Here is a 17,527-nt window from a genome sequence, read left to right on the forward strand (position 1 = left end):
TATTTATTTTAAACATTTGATGACTGCATAAAGTATTTTTATTACATAAAATAGTATTCTTTTAAACCTCTTGCTCTAATGTTTTAGAATGTAGTCATATTTCAGTACATGCATGTGCAGTGGTGTTAAGATTTTTTACATTTACTAATTTTTAAACGCATTTATAAAACCATTAGTATAATTTATGTCGACATTATTATAGTGAAATATTTACGATAAAAAATTATATTGATAATCTATGTGATCCCAAATTTGACAAGAATTAGGCATTTTATTATTCAAAAAATGGGCAAGATTAACACATTTGAAGATAATTCTAAAGATACTAATTATAAGCTATGTCTTTGACCATTATAGTGTGATAAACATCCTACAAATAATGATTGCTTTACAATAATTATTTACCTAAGAATAAGGTAGTGTTTTTTTGAAATACGCCATTTCTTTTGGAATTCCGCAGTGGTTACGCTACAACATACGGCCGTAGCCATAAATTGACAAACTATAATTGAAGTAGGGAGTAAAATGATGGTAACGCGCGTGTTTGAACATGTGCCTAAACGAATTTTTTTTTAGGCTTTCGGGATTCCGGCCTTTGGGATTTCGACCTAGATAACGTTCTAGAAATGTAATCAAGTGCTGAAATACTGAAATTTCACAACACTCTATCTAGTATATTTATTTCACATAGCTTTATTTATATGTATAATAGTAAATGATCTAGTTTAAAAATAACAATATTCAATTGTTTCTTTTAAAATATTATATGTTTTTCAATCAAATACTGTGGGATCGTATTCAATAAAAGTAAAATGGACTCGAAAACGTTGCAATAAATTCCACTAAAATATTGCTGGCATGACTTTCGAATCAAATATCACACAAAAATGTGCTGTTTAAGCAAAAAGCCATATTTTTTTAATCAGAATTACTGTTCGCCGATACGAAGCATTGCTGACATTTGGTGAAACCTCGAATGGAGCTATAAAAATTCGAATAAATTCATATAAAATTGTGCACCGCGATACGAAATTCAAACAGACATGATCTTTAAATCGACTGCATCCATTTGAATCATAAATAAATTGTGTCTCATATAAAGAATTTGGACTATAAAAAGAAGGATTCTTATACGTTATTTCTGTTATGACATTTGAAATAATTTTCCAAAGCGCATGTAGCATGGTTAAGTTGGTAAGCTCCATAAATATTAAAATTATTCAGTTGCCATTCTAATTATCTTACATACGCCATGCCATTCAATGTGATTGCATACTCGAGTGCAGCAATAAACTGTTTAACATATATTTTACGTGACTCTTCAACTAAATGTGTCTTAAGGTGTACTAATGAATTTGAATTTACATGCGCCTGTCAATTACCTACGTGGTCGCAGCCATGGCTTATTCTGGATTGGAACCGTTTCCTCGTGTCAAGCCTATCGGGCACCATTAGCGAGGGGTGCAAGATTAGTAAATGCGCTCCCTAAAGATATAGACATTTCCAATGATGTACTTTGCATTTTGTTTTTGAAACTGTATTTTTCTGTATAAAATTGTATGTTTTTTTGTTTTCAAAAATTATATTTTTTTGTATTAAATTGTACTTAAGTATGTTTTGATTTTTTTTGTTATTATTATTATTAATATTGTTATTATATATATATATTCTATATTCTCTTCTTCTCTCTTGTGAGGGTAATGTTTGACTTATAATGTAAATCTTATGTTGTGTACGTCTTGAATTTAGATTTGTTATGTCCACAATGATTTGTATTCTTAAATAAATAAATAAATAACAACGTCGAAGTGTACTGCTTATGTACTCATCATGACAGATTTTTAAATTTTTATATACCCTGCAAATTAACAAAGAAATGTGTTACCAGTTATGTGAGGTTCTCTGATAAGCTGCAGCTCAGTGGTTTCACACGTACATATTCTAGTAAATTCTTATTTTACTTCACAGTCGATGTCGTCACTCCAAATGTCGCATTCTTCGCGACCGAAAGAGCTACGTTACCCCTGATAGTTTTTTTGCGATTCCTTTCTCTACTCCAGCGAGCAATAATGGTGGGTTTAGAGAACGCGTAGGCCCAACTAACTAACTGACTTTGAGGACCCGACGATAACAAAAAAAAATCATATATTCTATCAATGTGCATAGTAAAAATATCAATGTATCTATTTTCTAGAATCACATCCTGTTACTAAGAAAAAGTATTATTGAAGACGATGTGCATGACACATTAAAATATTATTTGGTTTATCAATTGTGTAAAAAACTACGTTTCTGTTTGAGTGGTTATGCTATAGACAGACCCCTTGTAAGTTATTTGTTGGGATTTTGTTATGATTTTAATGATCGTTTGACTGATTTTAAATGTTTTTTTAATAAATCGATTGGGTAAAAAAATCGCGTCTGCCAGGAAGTCATTCAGCATCCTCTTCGTTCTTCAACATCGGCGCTCTTGCAAACTATATTATGGTGACATAAACTGAGTATGTAAACGAGAGCCTATCCTGGATATTATTCAGCCCTTTCAATTTGGAGTACATTCCTTCATTACTAAATCTGAGAATCATCCAAATGGTTTTTGCCATTCCTATAATCACTACTAGAAAATGTTGGCAGATTAAAAATATGAAGTTTTCAATTAATTATCGTTCAGAAATGATTTAAGGCTATACTTCAGTTGAGACATGGTCTAAAAAGATCGTGGATAGGCGATTCGCGGATTGTGCAAATGACGCGTGCCGAACGAAATATAATTTGTCATAAAAATCCAACATGCGTCCATTTAATGTTATGTTTATTGTTATATTACTAATAATAATAGTATATTCATTGACATGTTTTCTTTTTTAAGTACATAGGTACCTACGTTAAGTGTTTTAGTCATCTTTACACGATTTAAGAATATTTTCATCCGACGCCATGACAAAACAAATCGACGTGCGGACACCTCAGCGGTCGGTCTCCGATTGGCGACTAGTGAGAAATTTCGTCGCAACTACTGTTGAAAATTATTTGCCGTTTCACTGAATTACGCTCTTAATTAAACCATGACGCTTATTCATATAAATTTATTGTGCATATTATATTATTTATTTTATAATGTAGCAATAAACAACATTCTTGTTTAAGAAATGTATCACAGAGCAGGTATTGCAAGTTTTCATTGGTCGGTCTATTAGTACTTGGCGGTATGCTGCCAATAAGGTGTTGGCTGATTAGTATGGTACGGTCGTCAGCCATTGAGATTTTGTATCGGTATGAAGCAAGCTAGCCCAAACTAAACGTGGATTATAATACGATTTTCGTTTATAAGGCCGTCTCTACGAGCACAGCTAATAAATCAAGCTTCGTTGGTAGAAATTATATAAAGTTTATTGACAGTCTTTCGTATGTGTTCAAGATATTAATAGTAATAAATTTTTCAGCTATCTATACTCTATTTCAAAACCTCTCATAGAATTTTAGCATACTTCCTAAAGTTCCTAATCACCCGCAAAGTATCCACATCCTTACAGGCGCATATCGTGGATTAATGAACGATTCTCGGCCTTCAAGCTTCGGAGCATCCCTTAAATAATTAATTTAGATCCTGGTTGTTAATGGTGTACACCAAAGTGTGCACGATAAATAATTGTTAACATCTTACCATCGTAAAAATTGCGTGTTGGTATACGTTCTTTATTATGGTGTATATATCTCCTTAATGGACTTCAACATAAAGGATCAATAGACTTGTTTTATGTGGGCGTATATAATGGCAACATTAGACATCCTTCAAATTTGTAGTGACGGTATCCCATGATCATGGTCGACGTAGCAATGTAGTGGGTGTGACTTATGTTACCACATTTTTTTTTATAAAACATGAAATTTCCCTCGTGGAAACCAAATCTTATTGGTCAATATTATGTTCAGTGAAGGGTTGGATCTATTTAAATAATAAGGATGTGATCGAAATCATGCAATTAATCACATATTCAAATTATACTAAATAAACATGTTTTAGAAGGATTGTTACTCAGACGATTTACTTATGGAAAAAAATGAATAACTAACACCATTGGACAAGGAAAGACGGTTTGTTAGTAGGTATGTGTGGTATAATATAAAATAAATTTATCATGGAACAAAATAACAGAATAACTTTAGGGTTTCTCTCTCTCTTTCGAATAAATGAGGAAAAATAATCAGCAGTCCGTGTCAAATTTACTTTTGCCCTGACACAAATCAATATTTCAAATGTAAAGCGACCACGGGCCCGATATTCGCCCCACTGCAATGTCATTTGACGCTTTGATAAATTCATTTCCTCAGTAGCGTAGGTAACGAAATACAATGCATATTTTAAAAAAATACATTTAGAAAAAATGGTATAAATGAATATGTATATCAATCGAATTAAATTAATGATTCCAAATATTATATAAAACGTAGATAGGTACAGATTATATGTGTCAAAATGTATGTATCACGACAAAAACAAATAAACAGTTTATTATATTTGAGTAGAATAAAAAAATATTTTTAGGTTTTTTTTCTATTTAATATCGAGGGTGTAAAGCCATAAAGATGATATGGAAACTCTGTAAAAAAAAGTTATTTGTTGGGTTAAATTATTTAGAATTTTTAAATTATCACTAATGCACTGTAGAGGTTTTACCCAACTCTATAAACTGACATGTCTATGCTCTAAAAATGAGCATAGACAAAAGCAGACGGAAACATCAGAATTTGTTAGAAGTTCAATAGATAGATACTTATGACACACGTCCGTTCATAAATGTAAAAGTAAAAAGATCGTATCATTATAAATCTGTACAACATAGACTAATATACTCTTGTATATCCTGCCATGTGATATTCACCAGAAGTGTAAAGTAATTGTGCATCATACAAAATAAAACCACTAAAAATGCCCATGCGTGTTTCCTTCATAAAGACCTGTTAAAATGTAAAAATATCATATCTACACAATGGAACGCAACCTATCTGTACATATTATATTAGCGGGGTAGTTGACACAATACAACAACCACACCCTAAATAGCATATTTAGACATCTTAGCAAAGTCGATAAATGGTGGTGTAAACGTACAATATTATAAAAATGTGTCAAAATATTAAGTCTAATTTTGACGTAATCGTTCACTTGAACAAGAAATTGCAATACGAGTAGGTACTAACATGAAAATTAACAGAAAAAAAAATATATTGCTAAATATAAATATGGTTGTAATGGCATTTTTTTTTATTCTTTGATATTATTACTTACTTCACTCAATTATGCTCCGGCATCAAAGTAAATGGAGAAATAAAGCGCTTTTTACCACGGTCTACGTTTCACGACTCTTCCCATGTGAGATAGGGTGAGAGATTATTGACCACGGCGATAATATTGAGTATTAAAGCTCAAAAACTTGAAACCCTGATATTTCACTATCCCTATAACCCTGATTATCTTTTGATAAGATAACATATCTCACAACCATACACGATCGCAAAATCTTCTTTTGATTGATATAAATATACTACTTATTTATAAGATTATGTAAAGGAGCCAAATCGAGCAGTTTTAAAATAAAGTAATGAAAGTAAATCCGTACAAAATCAACGTTACATATGCAGATAGATGTGTTATATAGGCACATAATAATATAAAATTTTGGTATACAATGCAAATTTTGTAACATGGATTCCATCTGCAAGTAAAAGTTTTGAATTAAACGCCATTAGGTAATTTATTGCGTAAAAGACTGAGCCTTCAAAATTATTGTTTTTTATTCTGGTTTTATTTTGCCCAAATATCTGCAGAACCCTCTAGACCTAGAGACACAGTTTAGAAAGCTAGTCTTCTACGTATTTCACGGATATATTTGTTATGTTTAGAACTCATAGAATCCTTAGCATGGACCTAAAACAACTTGGAGAATATCATAGTCTTGATCAGGCAAACTTTCGTCTATTTTGATGTGGATCGTTGTTCAAGCTTGCCATTGTCATTATAATGGAAGAAGAAAGATGAAACTATTTACAGTTCCTACATTGCGTCATTATTGAAAAACTGACCACTTGTATTATCATGATTTTAGTATTGGATTCGTTTGTGCAGTTCAATACTTCTGAGTAGGTAGTTTAACCATTCATGGGTGGCAGTGTCGTCTGAGCATCTAAGATTGAATAGTTTTTTTTTCCATATATAGATAGGTATACCTCCTTCTCACTTCTTGAGTGACCGCCGCATTATGTAGGTACCAGCTGAATTATCCAGCTGCACTCGAGGTCCCTTCGTTGATGTAACAGCAGGTGGTAGAGATAATAGTGAATTCATTCATATAAAAAGTAGTGGCATTGGCGAAGAGCGGAGGTAAGCTGTGAAGATCTGACATAAATAGCGCAAACTAAACTGTATCAGTCATAATTACTTGTTTACATTGAAGTAATCTTTATCTATTATTGTTTGGTTGGGCAGGGCTTAATCGAATAAATAAAATAAAATAAAAAAAAACATCTGCATTTTGTATTCTTAGTTCAATGAAACCAAATAAGTATTACTGACAAAGTGTGTACTATTTTTGTCGAATTTTCACAGACTGCCACTACTAAAATGGTTTGGTCAAGGCAAGGTTTAATTGAATTTTAAAAACTAATCAATAACATATGTAATTTGCATTATTAGTTATATGAAAACAAATAAGTATGATTGGCAATGTTTAGTGTATACTAATTATGTTAAAATTCCACAGTCTACCTCCACTCTTCGCCATTGGGTTAGTGTTCAATAAAATAGTGACTTAATATGAGATGTCAGTTGGGGCCAAGTAGAAAAAGAAAATCAATAGATATTATGCATGTTCTTTATTCATTTTAAGCGTAGGCGCAAGTATGAGTATGATCCTTGTCCAAGAGTTTATTGTCAGATATATCTTGATACCAAATATCATAATGCCTAAATTCCCCATCAAAAAACACTTAAAATCGACAGAGTTGGGAATATAATGATAATATTATTGTAACTGAAAATGAGTCAAGGCTAGACGAGGATGAACGGCGAAACAAACAAAAATAAAGTTACCGTTATCTGTTTCTGGGCGGACGGAGGATCGAGAGTAGGTAGTACAGTCAGTCGGTAATCTACCCTTGAGCCTTGAACGTCGCCTTTAAAAATACAATTTGCTACCTTTTTCGCGCCAAAGCGTGCGTTTACAAATGTTGTTAGTAATTAATTGTTACTTGTCAAGCGAAATATACTTAATGCCTCTGAATCAGTGTTTTTAATAAGTGAAAAGTATAATTCAACACCCTACGTAAACCCCTACCTATCAATGTATAGCAGTTTAGCATAACACTACCAGCATAAATTCGTCCAATTTAGGCATGCTAAGTTTTTTTACTTACCTTAGATTTGGATAATCCGTCACGGTAGTAACGCCGCTGATTTTCACCGAAGTTTTCAATCGAGTTATGAGTTCCTACGCAAGAGGTCGTTAGGCCGTTCATTAATCATTGCGGCATACAGTCACCGCGGAGAGTAATTGGATAAGTGGCCTGAACGTTGGGACAAATTAACGCACAACTTGATGTGGAAGGGGGAGGGTTTTAGACATGCCTTTATTACAAATTCATGACTCGTCCACGTTTTTAAATGCCCAAAAATCTCGAGCCTTAACGGTTTAATTCGGTCCCTAGGTGAGGTACGGAATTTTAAGCGAATTTTTTTATCTAAAACATGTGAAATTATTTACCTTATAACCACTGGCGACTACGTCAATGATGTATTTATTACATACTTAAAATGAACAATAAAACTCAAAGTTGAGATTATTAAGAAACATAATATAATATAATATCGTGTATATCCAACAGTGACGTGCGGTGAGGTTTGCTTATGGGCGTACTATTAGAAAAGTCCATATTATAAATCTGTTATCTACCACAAATTTTCAGCAGTTCCCTTTGTTAAATAAAACAAAATAATTATATTCCGTTACCTACATTGTTGGGAAACAATATTATTATAAAACGTAATACAATCACAATTTACAATAACTACATAATATGCACAGAATGCCATTGCAAAAATATGGGTAGTAGGTTCCATCCGATTACACAGTAAATACACAATAATAGTGCATATTATATTATCGATATAATCATTGATATACTACTAGATGAGGAGTTCCCATACAAGTGTGATTTTAAAAATGTACCACAAAAGAAGATATTACGAATATCGTCTTATAATATTTCCTTGTAGGTATAATGCGTTAAGACCGTTAACACGGATTCCCGAATTTCACCCGTATTGTCCTGGCTGTAAAACTAAATTTGCGTTCTTGGAATAGTGACACTAAGGGTGCTGCAACCCAAAGCTTGCAAGCTACCAAAAAATCATGTCTGAGCGGACAGAGCAAGTCGTCATGCGCTGACTATTAGTTAGAGTATGATTCAAGCTAGGTCGGGCTTACTCATAATTATTGCCAGGTCGTTTTCGAGACAAATATTAAGTGAGCTTATATCGAGTTAAGTCCTCTGATATTAAAACAGTAAGATTTAACACTGGCCGAGTCGCTGAAAATCGGGCGTCATTTTAAGAAGCATATGATTCATCCAGTAGTATATCAATGGATATAATAGATGACACATAGTCTAGCTAGGTCTAAGGGACTGTCCGTTACACACAATGAGACAAATCGAGATGTTGAGAGGAAACTATAGTGATTTACACGAACACCCCTCCCCTCAAAATTTGGCGGTGGCTGATAACATGATAAAATAGAATCACCAATAATTTAAGCAATGTACCCACACACCTAATACGCATTTAATAACAAGCTGTTTCCATAAAATATATACTAGGTATGAATCAACACACACCATGACACTTTTCGCATTTTCCTTGAATTCAGTACCTATTCATTAATTCACCTGAATTCACACATAATATGTCATAAATACATTCTTTACCAGAAAACAAGTTCAATTTCTTATTCATTTGTTGACTGTAGGCGCACAGGTAATCAACCAGCAACGAATTGTCCATTGAATGATATTTGTTGATACCCCATAATTCATTATTCATTAATTTTTTTCACTTTCTAGGATATAATTTTCGTGATTTGTGTAATATAACATAACAAATTATTTTTCTGGGCATGCTCCGCATCTACTATACGTCACTGATATCCAGATATTAGTATAGTGTTCAATTTCATGTGATTAGAATGACATTGTCAACCATCTTTCTATGATCTATGCGTGCTAATATAGCCACTAATCGTTAATTAGTATCTATGTGAATAAAGTATATAGTAACAACGTTATAAAGCCAAAAGGACGTAAGCGACGATAACACAATATAAAGGAAAACAAAAAGAAATAGGTAGGAACTTAATAATTTTTGTGCTTTCGCAAAAATAATGTCCTATTAACAAAAATCTGTGAGGATTTTTGGTTACATGATTTGATTCTAGGATAGAGGTAAAAACAATAATATTTTTACATATATGTTGGGAGTTGGAATTTATAGTTTTTTTTAAATAGTGGGGGCTTCAAACCAGTCAGCGCCACGGGCATCCACATGCTTAAACGCGCAACTGGCTTTTACTATGGTAATATTATTTATATTTAATATAAATAGCGTTTTATATAAATATAATAAATTAGTAACACAATAAAATTATAAATCCATTCTGATATACTCGTATCAATAATCGTGGGGTTACTGCCAAAAGTTGATAAGTCTCGAAATCATGTTATGGAGTAATTGCAATCAGAAATTTTAATATTTCTTCTAAAATCAGGCATAATGCTGATTTCTTTGTAGGTAGGTACCTACTTTATGCGCATAATATGTCGGTTAACCTTGATTATTTTTTTCTATCTTACATAGTTATATTATAATAGGTATAGACAAAAATCCGCATTTAGCTCTAAATAGATCTAATCGCAGCAACCGTTCGATATATTATATAGCTGATGTCGTATAGTCAAAAAGTTTAAAAATCCATTCCCGTTTCTAAATTTAATGTGATACAATACCGAAAATATTCCTGTAATAAAAGAAAATCGTGTCAGCGTTCTCGATTTTTTGTTGGTATATTGCAACACTGAAATCCACGTACACGTAGATCGAATTGTTAACGTCTTTATAAAACAATGTATTGTTATTTTTAAGAAGGAACATCAGACAGGTGAATATGTATTTTGAGCAGGTGTCATTCATAAATGTACATCAAGGTATCTTGATATAATATTTAGAATTGAATAACATTAACACATTCTTATAATATGAGATTTTATAGAGAATGGTGTAGTTTATAAAAAAATAACCCTCGTTTATCATGGTCATATATTTAATTACGTATATATAATTATTTCATTATATAATTTAATTAAAAATTGCATATTATAAAGACTCAATTACGAAGGATTTAATAGTTTAAAAATAATCCCGATATAAAGTGTGTTTGTTATTTTTTTTTTATAGTAAATTGCACATTATTATTTTGATATAAGCTGGAAAACTTGTTCAAAGACCTTACAATCTAAATCTATTTATTTGTCAAAATATATCATGTACTTACCTATAGTGAAATTTCCAAGTTATAAATTCAAGACATTCACAAAATGGCTTGAAAAAAACAAAGATATATGTAACAGTAACAAAACAGAACAGCATTATAAAGCTAAATATATTATAAAATAACGTTGATTTGAACATTCTAAACTCACCATCACGTAAGTAGAATAACATATCAATTTCCGAAACGATTTAGTTGAAAACAGCGATTGCCCTCCCAATTGGTATTACCAATGGCAGGTTACTTCTGCTTCTTGAGAGAATAAACATCATACGCTGCTTGTTTCTTAGATATTTATCATGGACATAATTGGACTCGTAGGTCAATAATATCAAAAATGATAGAATTGGTTACTAAATACTCAAAAATTATATGTATTTTTCAACTACCAATATATTTTAACATTTACGATAATTTTTCAAGACATAGTGAATTATTATATTAATATTATCTGTATGTATTAATACTATGAATTTTGCAAAATCAGCTATGAAAATTAAATTAATGTTCATTGATATTGAATCTAATAAACTTGAAGACCGTATAGTGTACGGTCATCTCTTTCCGATAAGAAAACTCACGGCAAACTGTGAAACGGTGAAATGCTTTACGTTCAATATACTTGTAACCACCTAATACATATACCTAACGTGACCATTTATTTTTTCCCCCAAACCGGGACACCTAAAAAAAAGGAAGGTACCCACTTTAGTTTTAGGCGCCTCACACTTTCATACAATACAATTTACAAGATAGTAATGTTCATGTATTCATTTCCCCCATATTTTTTCATAGTACCTACATATTATTTTATTTATACAGGAATAAATACATGAAAATTTATCAGGTGTTATATTTTTCCGAAGAAAATTTTTTCTTAAGTATATAAATTCTGGTGTTAGTACTAGCTTCTACCTTCAAGATTTTGATTTTGCGCGTTTTTTTTAATTCCTACTGCGAGTTTCTCTATTTTAGAAAACGGGACATTTTGGCGTCCCGAAGCTTTGTTCGGGGACACCGGGACACGCCGCCTGAAAACAGGACTGTCCCGGTGAAAACGGGACGTCTGGTCACATTATGTATACCTACGAAATCTGTACCCATTTAACTTATTTTTGGTCTAATCGGACTTGAGATATATTGACTCTCAGTTACAAATAATATTATAACATACTTTCTACCGACCTATAAATAACTACATAAAAACCTGAAACGTACCATTATTGACAATTCATTCCAACGTAGTTTTCTCTTACATCAGTGACATTTGTATGTGTTATCTAGATTCTAGATGCAGGGCGGTATTGAAAGGTCAATAGTGAACTTTTCGTGACATTTCTGTGCGATAGCCTTCCAACTTCACCCGATAACTCTCTGCAACCCCACCCCTGACACGCAGACGGGTCGCCAATTGAAAGTATCTAAATGCCAGTAGCGTGCCGACCATTTGAATTTTTCACAGTTACAGTAAACCTTTTTGACTAAATATAAAAATATAGTATTATTAAGGCTATACTTCAGCTGGGACACGGTCTAAAATAATCGTGACTACTCGACGCGAAGATTATGCAAACGACGCGTGCAGAACAAAACATAATTTGTCATAAAAATTCAACATGCGTCCATTTAATGTTATCTTTATTGTTCTATTAAAATTAATAATAATATATTCATTGACATGTTTTAATTTTCAAGTAAATGGGTAACGTTTTTTAGTCATATTTGCATGATTTAAGAATTAATTCCCCCGACGCCATCACAAAACAAATTGACGTGTTCACAGCTCGACTATCGCTCTCCGATTGGCAGCGAGTCCGAAATTTTATCGCACCTATAGTTGAAAATTATTTGCCGTTTCACTGAAGTAGGCTCTTAACGTAAACGTCATGTTATCTAGATATAGTACCTATTATTAGTGTTTTCATGTGATTGGGACACGGTTGCTACCATATAGTGCGATACTCCGTACCCTTGTCAAACAACCTCAAGAGTTCCATCGCCGTGGCGACACCCTCTCACCCTGCAGTGGTGCTACAGAAGTGATCTACCTACTTCTCACATCGTGAGACGTGGCGATAGACCGAGGGAAGTGGCACGACCTTGTGCGTACGTTATACCCACGGGGGGGTTACAAGATGAAATAAGTAATTAGGTAAGTATGTATGTAAGGTAAACTGTCAATAATTGTTAGCGGAAATACTCTAATTTCATTAAAACGTGACCAGTATTTGGTTATACTGATAGTATTAAATTATGTGGAATTAGTAATGGTTTCGTTTGTTAATATTATAGCCTTAAAATAAAGCTTACATTTTTGTAATATATATTATGTACATACTTCCTGTAAACCTTTCGATTTAAATAATTATAACGTTTCGGCTTATAATAATATCATGGGTCCCGGGTTCTGAACCCCGGCCAGTCAAATTTATGTTGAATTTCAATGTGTGTTTGTCCATCACATACTATGATCTTCTTAGAATCAAATATGATCAAAATGATGAAATGATGAAATCAAAAATTTGGTAACACCATTTATATTGATCTCTTTTTTTCTAAAATTAATTAATTGGGTACTTTGTGGATCGGTTAAGTTAAAAATATGTAGGTATTATCCATTGAATTTCCTGCAGCTTCAGCATTCACTCTGTCTATACTATTATTCTTGTATAGTATTATTTTGGCTATCATTTGTTTTTCACCAGAAAAGAATCTCGAACTCTTCAGCAGACGGAAGATTGGAAATGCAGCAATATTTGCAGGACTATTCAGGACTAAGCTATCATTCAAAAATATAAAATCCTGGGTATATCTACACCGTGATCGTGAATCCAATCGCTCTGTTGGGTGTGAAACCTGGAACCTTACGGAGAAACAAAAGAAGGTTATCAAACTATTCGAAAACAAAACAAAAATCGAAAAAATCCTTCCACCGGTTAAATATAACCAAAGATAGCCCATCTGTACAAATGCTGAAGTTAACGAACAATATTTAAGCTCAATATAAGCAATGTTCCTGCACGAAGACTCAGATAGGCCAGTCATGTTATTAAACGCGTTGAATCTAAAGCTCTTCATAAAGTTTATGAAGGAACCCCTGCATGAACTTGGCCCCTGAGCCACCCCCGAATGAGATGGGATGATAATTCAAAAGGGACGCACAGAAACTGAGTGGATAGCAGTGACGTCCCTAGACAAAATGCCGCCCCTAGGTAGTGCCAAAATGCCGCCACATTTTTTTATACAGTACTTTTTATCATCCTTTCATGACTCCAATATCTAAGAAATGTGTTGTATGGGTACAATACTTACAAGATATACCACTAAATCTATATCTATAGACAATATTGGGTGTTATCTTCTCAATAGACAACATTGCGAGTGACTGGCAAACATATTCGGATAATTTTAAAATTAGGTATGCACGTGTCATTGCTGTTCACCAAGAACGTGACGTCCAATGACAACGGAAGTAACCTAGACATCGCGGGCCCGACAAAAAATAAAGTCCTGTTAATACTGTTATAGTAAGTAGGTACCTAATTAATACAATTTGTTTCAAACCAGTGAGCTGAATTGTTTAATGGAAAGATATTTCCGTTATTACTGAGTTTGGGTAGCTATTTCTATATATACTTAAAGATTCTCCTCGATTTGCTGCCCTTTGGGTAACTGCCGCCCCCAAGCGATGCTCAATCTGCCTACCCCTACGGGACGTCACTGCTGGATAGAGAGGCAGAGATTCCTGAAGGACGGCTGTATAGTCGGCTACAGTCCTGAATGGTTTTTGAATGAATAGTTTTTATATTTTTATTGTACGTTTTGGCGCATTATCCGAAAACTATTATATCATAATACTGTTGTAATAAATAAATTGATTACAATTATTATTTCCTTTCGTTGGCCATAGCTGGAATTGGGCATTTGTGGGGCACGTTTTGTGCCATTCGCTAATAATAATACAGACATGGTAAAGTTGACTGAGCTTTTAAAAGCAATGAAAGTTCTTTACGTCCCGTAAACCACAATACACGTGTACGTGTTATGAATAATTACTCACTAACGTTAGAATGCCACTAAAAACACTGATTATTATTCACGTAGTAATAATTACGTACAGTTGTTTATATTGCCCATTATTTGGGTATTTGTTTAGCTAATTCATTTATTCAAGACTTATTTTTCTATTATTAATCATTAATAAGATCCACTGCAAGATGAAGGTCTCTTCAAACTGATACTATTCCTTTCAGTTTTGTGCATTGCGTTGCCAGGTAAAGGTAAATAATTATTCTACAACACAAACATACCAAATCAACCCACCCCGCACCCACACTCCGTCTTAATAGAGCGTATCACGAGGTCCTACGTTTTTTGAAGCATCGGCAGTTTTTCGCCTGGGAATTTCTCAGGAGCAGATACCCAAAAATAAGGTCGCCGCGTACTCAAGTGTGTCTTGATTGATTGTTATGTAACAAAAAGTGCATATTGGAGAGATAAACACGGTGAACTTTACTCAAAAAAAATAAATGACTGCAATTAATAAATATATATTATTAAAAAACAAAGCTAAAATAATACTTACAGATAAGACTTTGTGAAGAGATATTCACGTCAATAATATTGGCCTTTGTGGCGACCAAGTCGGATGGATCGATGGGCCCGACAGCTGATTGGACCAACTTGAGATTTCCATTCCATTTTTGGATATTCCAAGATATTATGGTTTGCTTCCTGTAGATATCCGCGACATGGACATGTCGGTTGGGTGACAATTTTAAGCTCACAGAGCTCGGCGGCGAATCCACAGTGATTAGTCGAAAATAATTTTACATCGACACTATCGGTGATTGGCAGGTGTATTCTTATCATTTGATTCAATGCCTATTTCAATACTAGAAACAACGAATAGCTTTTTCAGCACCCATGATGTTATGGTGAATGATTTAACTATACATCCGTTGAATGTAACTCTTTCGTCAAACAAGCGGGTTCTATTTTTAAAATTTTCTACCTCCTAACTACCCTACATTTATCCAATGGTTATTCCTCCTTTGATGTATTACCCATAGGCACCTATTTAAGATTTTTAAAAAACTCTATTTTTTCTTGCTCACACAACAATTCTGTAATTGATATACTGCTTAAGCGCCAGCTAGACGTTCATGCTTTGCCACAAGCTCAACTACGCAAACCGGTTTGTATCGGGAAGCCTGTGTGTATGGACGGGAAAACTGTAGCTCGCGCAAACCGAAAAGTGTTCCGTATTTTTTGCACAAACTATACCGCGCAGGCAAGTCGCTGCCGTTTAGCCGACTCTTTAGGAGGACATCGTACATATAGCAATAGAATTCTCCAAATATGAGCGACACATAGTAATTTTACGACTTACAGAAGTCTTTAAAAACGTCGAGGAACTAAAATATGCTATGAAATTGGGTAGACAGACAAGTTCAGTTGGAGAGAGGGCCCGAACAACGGATTCTCATTTAGAGAAGAGGCGATTTGACAGCCTCGGTAAAATTATAAAAAAAAAATACAGAATGATAGAGCTATTTCAATAATCTCAAGGCCTTTTATAGAATTAAATAATGGAACGTCTATAAGACGATGTAATCTTGTGACACGAGACTATCAATTACTCACTCATCGATCACAGTTTTTTTATAGAAAACTTGTAGTCTAGAGACTGGAGAGCTAACATTATGTTCTGCTACTCTACCCACTATTATATAAGAAAATGCGTCTACCCTTGTCAACTTCACGGAGAATCTACGACGAGTTTTATCCTTCTCTCTACACCTGCAATATTTATAAACATATTTTATCTGAGTTTACCATGGCATTATTTTAAAACATACTCCTGTATCATTATTATAATTATTCAACACTGATATCAATTTTGAATATTTATAATGGTAATAATTAATTATATTACAACACGATAGTAAATATAGATAGTAGTATGTGTCATATTTCCATAAACTAAGACGTAGTCTACTAGGGTCGAATCTCTTCTATACTTCTACTACCCAGCACTCGAAATGGACCGGAACGCACCGTAGCGTAGCTCTGGTATGTGAAATTCTCGAGAATACCGCTCCGCCTCACGGAAAAATTGAAAATGCCGCTCAAGTTCGGAAATTATTATGGCATGGCGTACACACCTATAATATCTCAAACAATAATAAAATTCTAATGGATTTAAGTTTTGTACTATTCCATTTGAGTAAATCCATTAGAATTCAATTCAAATTCAATTCCATCAAGTAGGTACCTTCGGTCGATAGTAGATATCAATATAATAATACAATTTATGTGTTGTTTTGTTACAAAGATTTTATGCAATCTTAATATGACACAAATTCTGATTAATGATACTTTTGTGCCATTCCTTAGGATTTAGGTTTAGTATTCCAGGATTAGTATTCCCACAGTTTAGTATTCCCACAGTGGCCGCGCGGCATAAGCGTTGGACTATCATGCCGTGGGTCCCAGGTTCGAATCCTGGGTCTGGCAAGTACACATATTGTTTTTCAATGTAAAGTTTCAAGTAAACACGCGCGTTAACATAATTTTACTCGTTACTTTAATTATAGTTTGTCAATTTATGGCTACGGCCGTATGTTGTAGCTTAACCACTATGGAATGACAAAAGAAATGGCGTATTTCAAAAAAACACTACCTTAAGTACACATATTGTTTTTCAATGTAAAGTTTCAAGTAAACACGCGCGTTAACATAATTTTACTCGTTACTTTAATTATAGTTTGTCAATTTATGGCTACGGCCGTATGTTGTAGCTTAACCACTATGGAATGACAAAAGAAATGGCGTATTTCAAAAAAACACTACCTTATTCTTAGGTCAATAATTATTATAAAGCAATCATTATTCATAAGATGTTTATCACACTTGAATGGTCAAAG

Source organism: Rhyacophila brunnea, unplaced genomic scaffold (genome assembly GCF_057557595.1).
Source record: "Rhyacophila brunnea isolate RB1 unplaced genomic scaffold, BYU_Rbru_1.0 scaffold_11, whole genome shotgun sequence".
Lineage (NCBI taxonomy): Eukaryota > Metazoa > Arthropoda > Insecta > Trichoptera > Rhyacophilidae > Rhyacophila > Rhyacophila brunnea.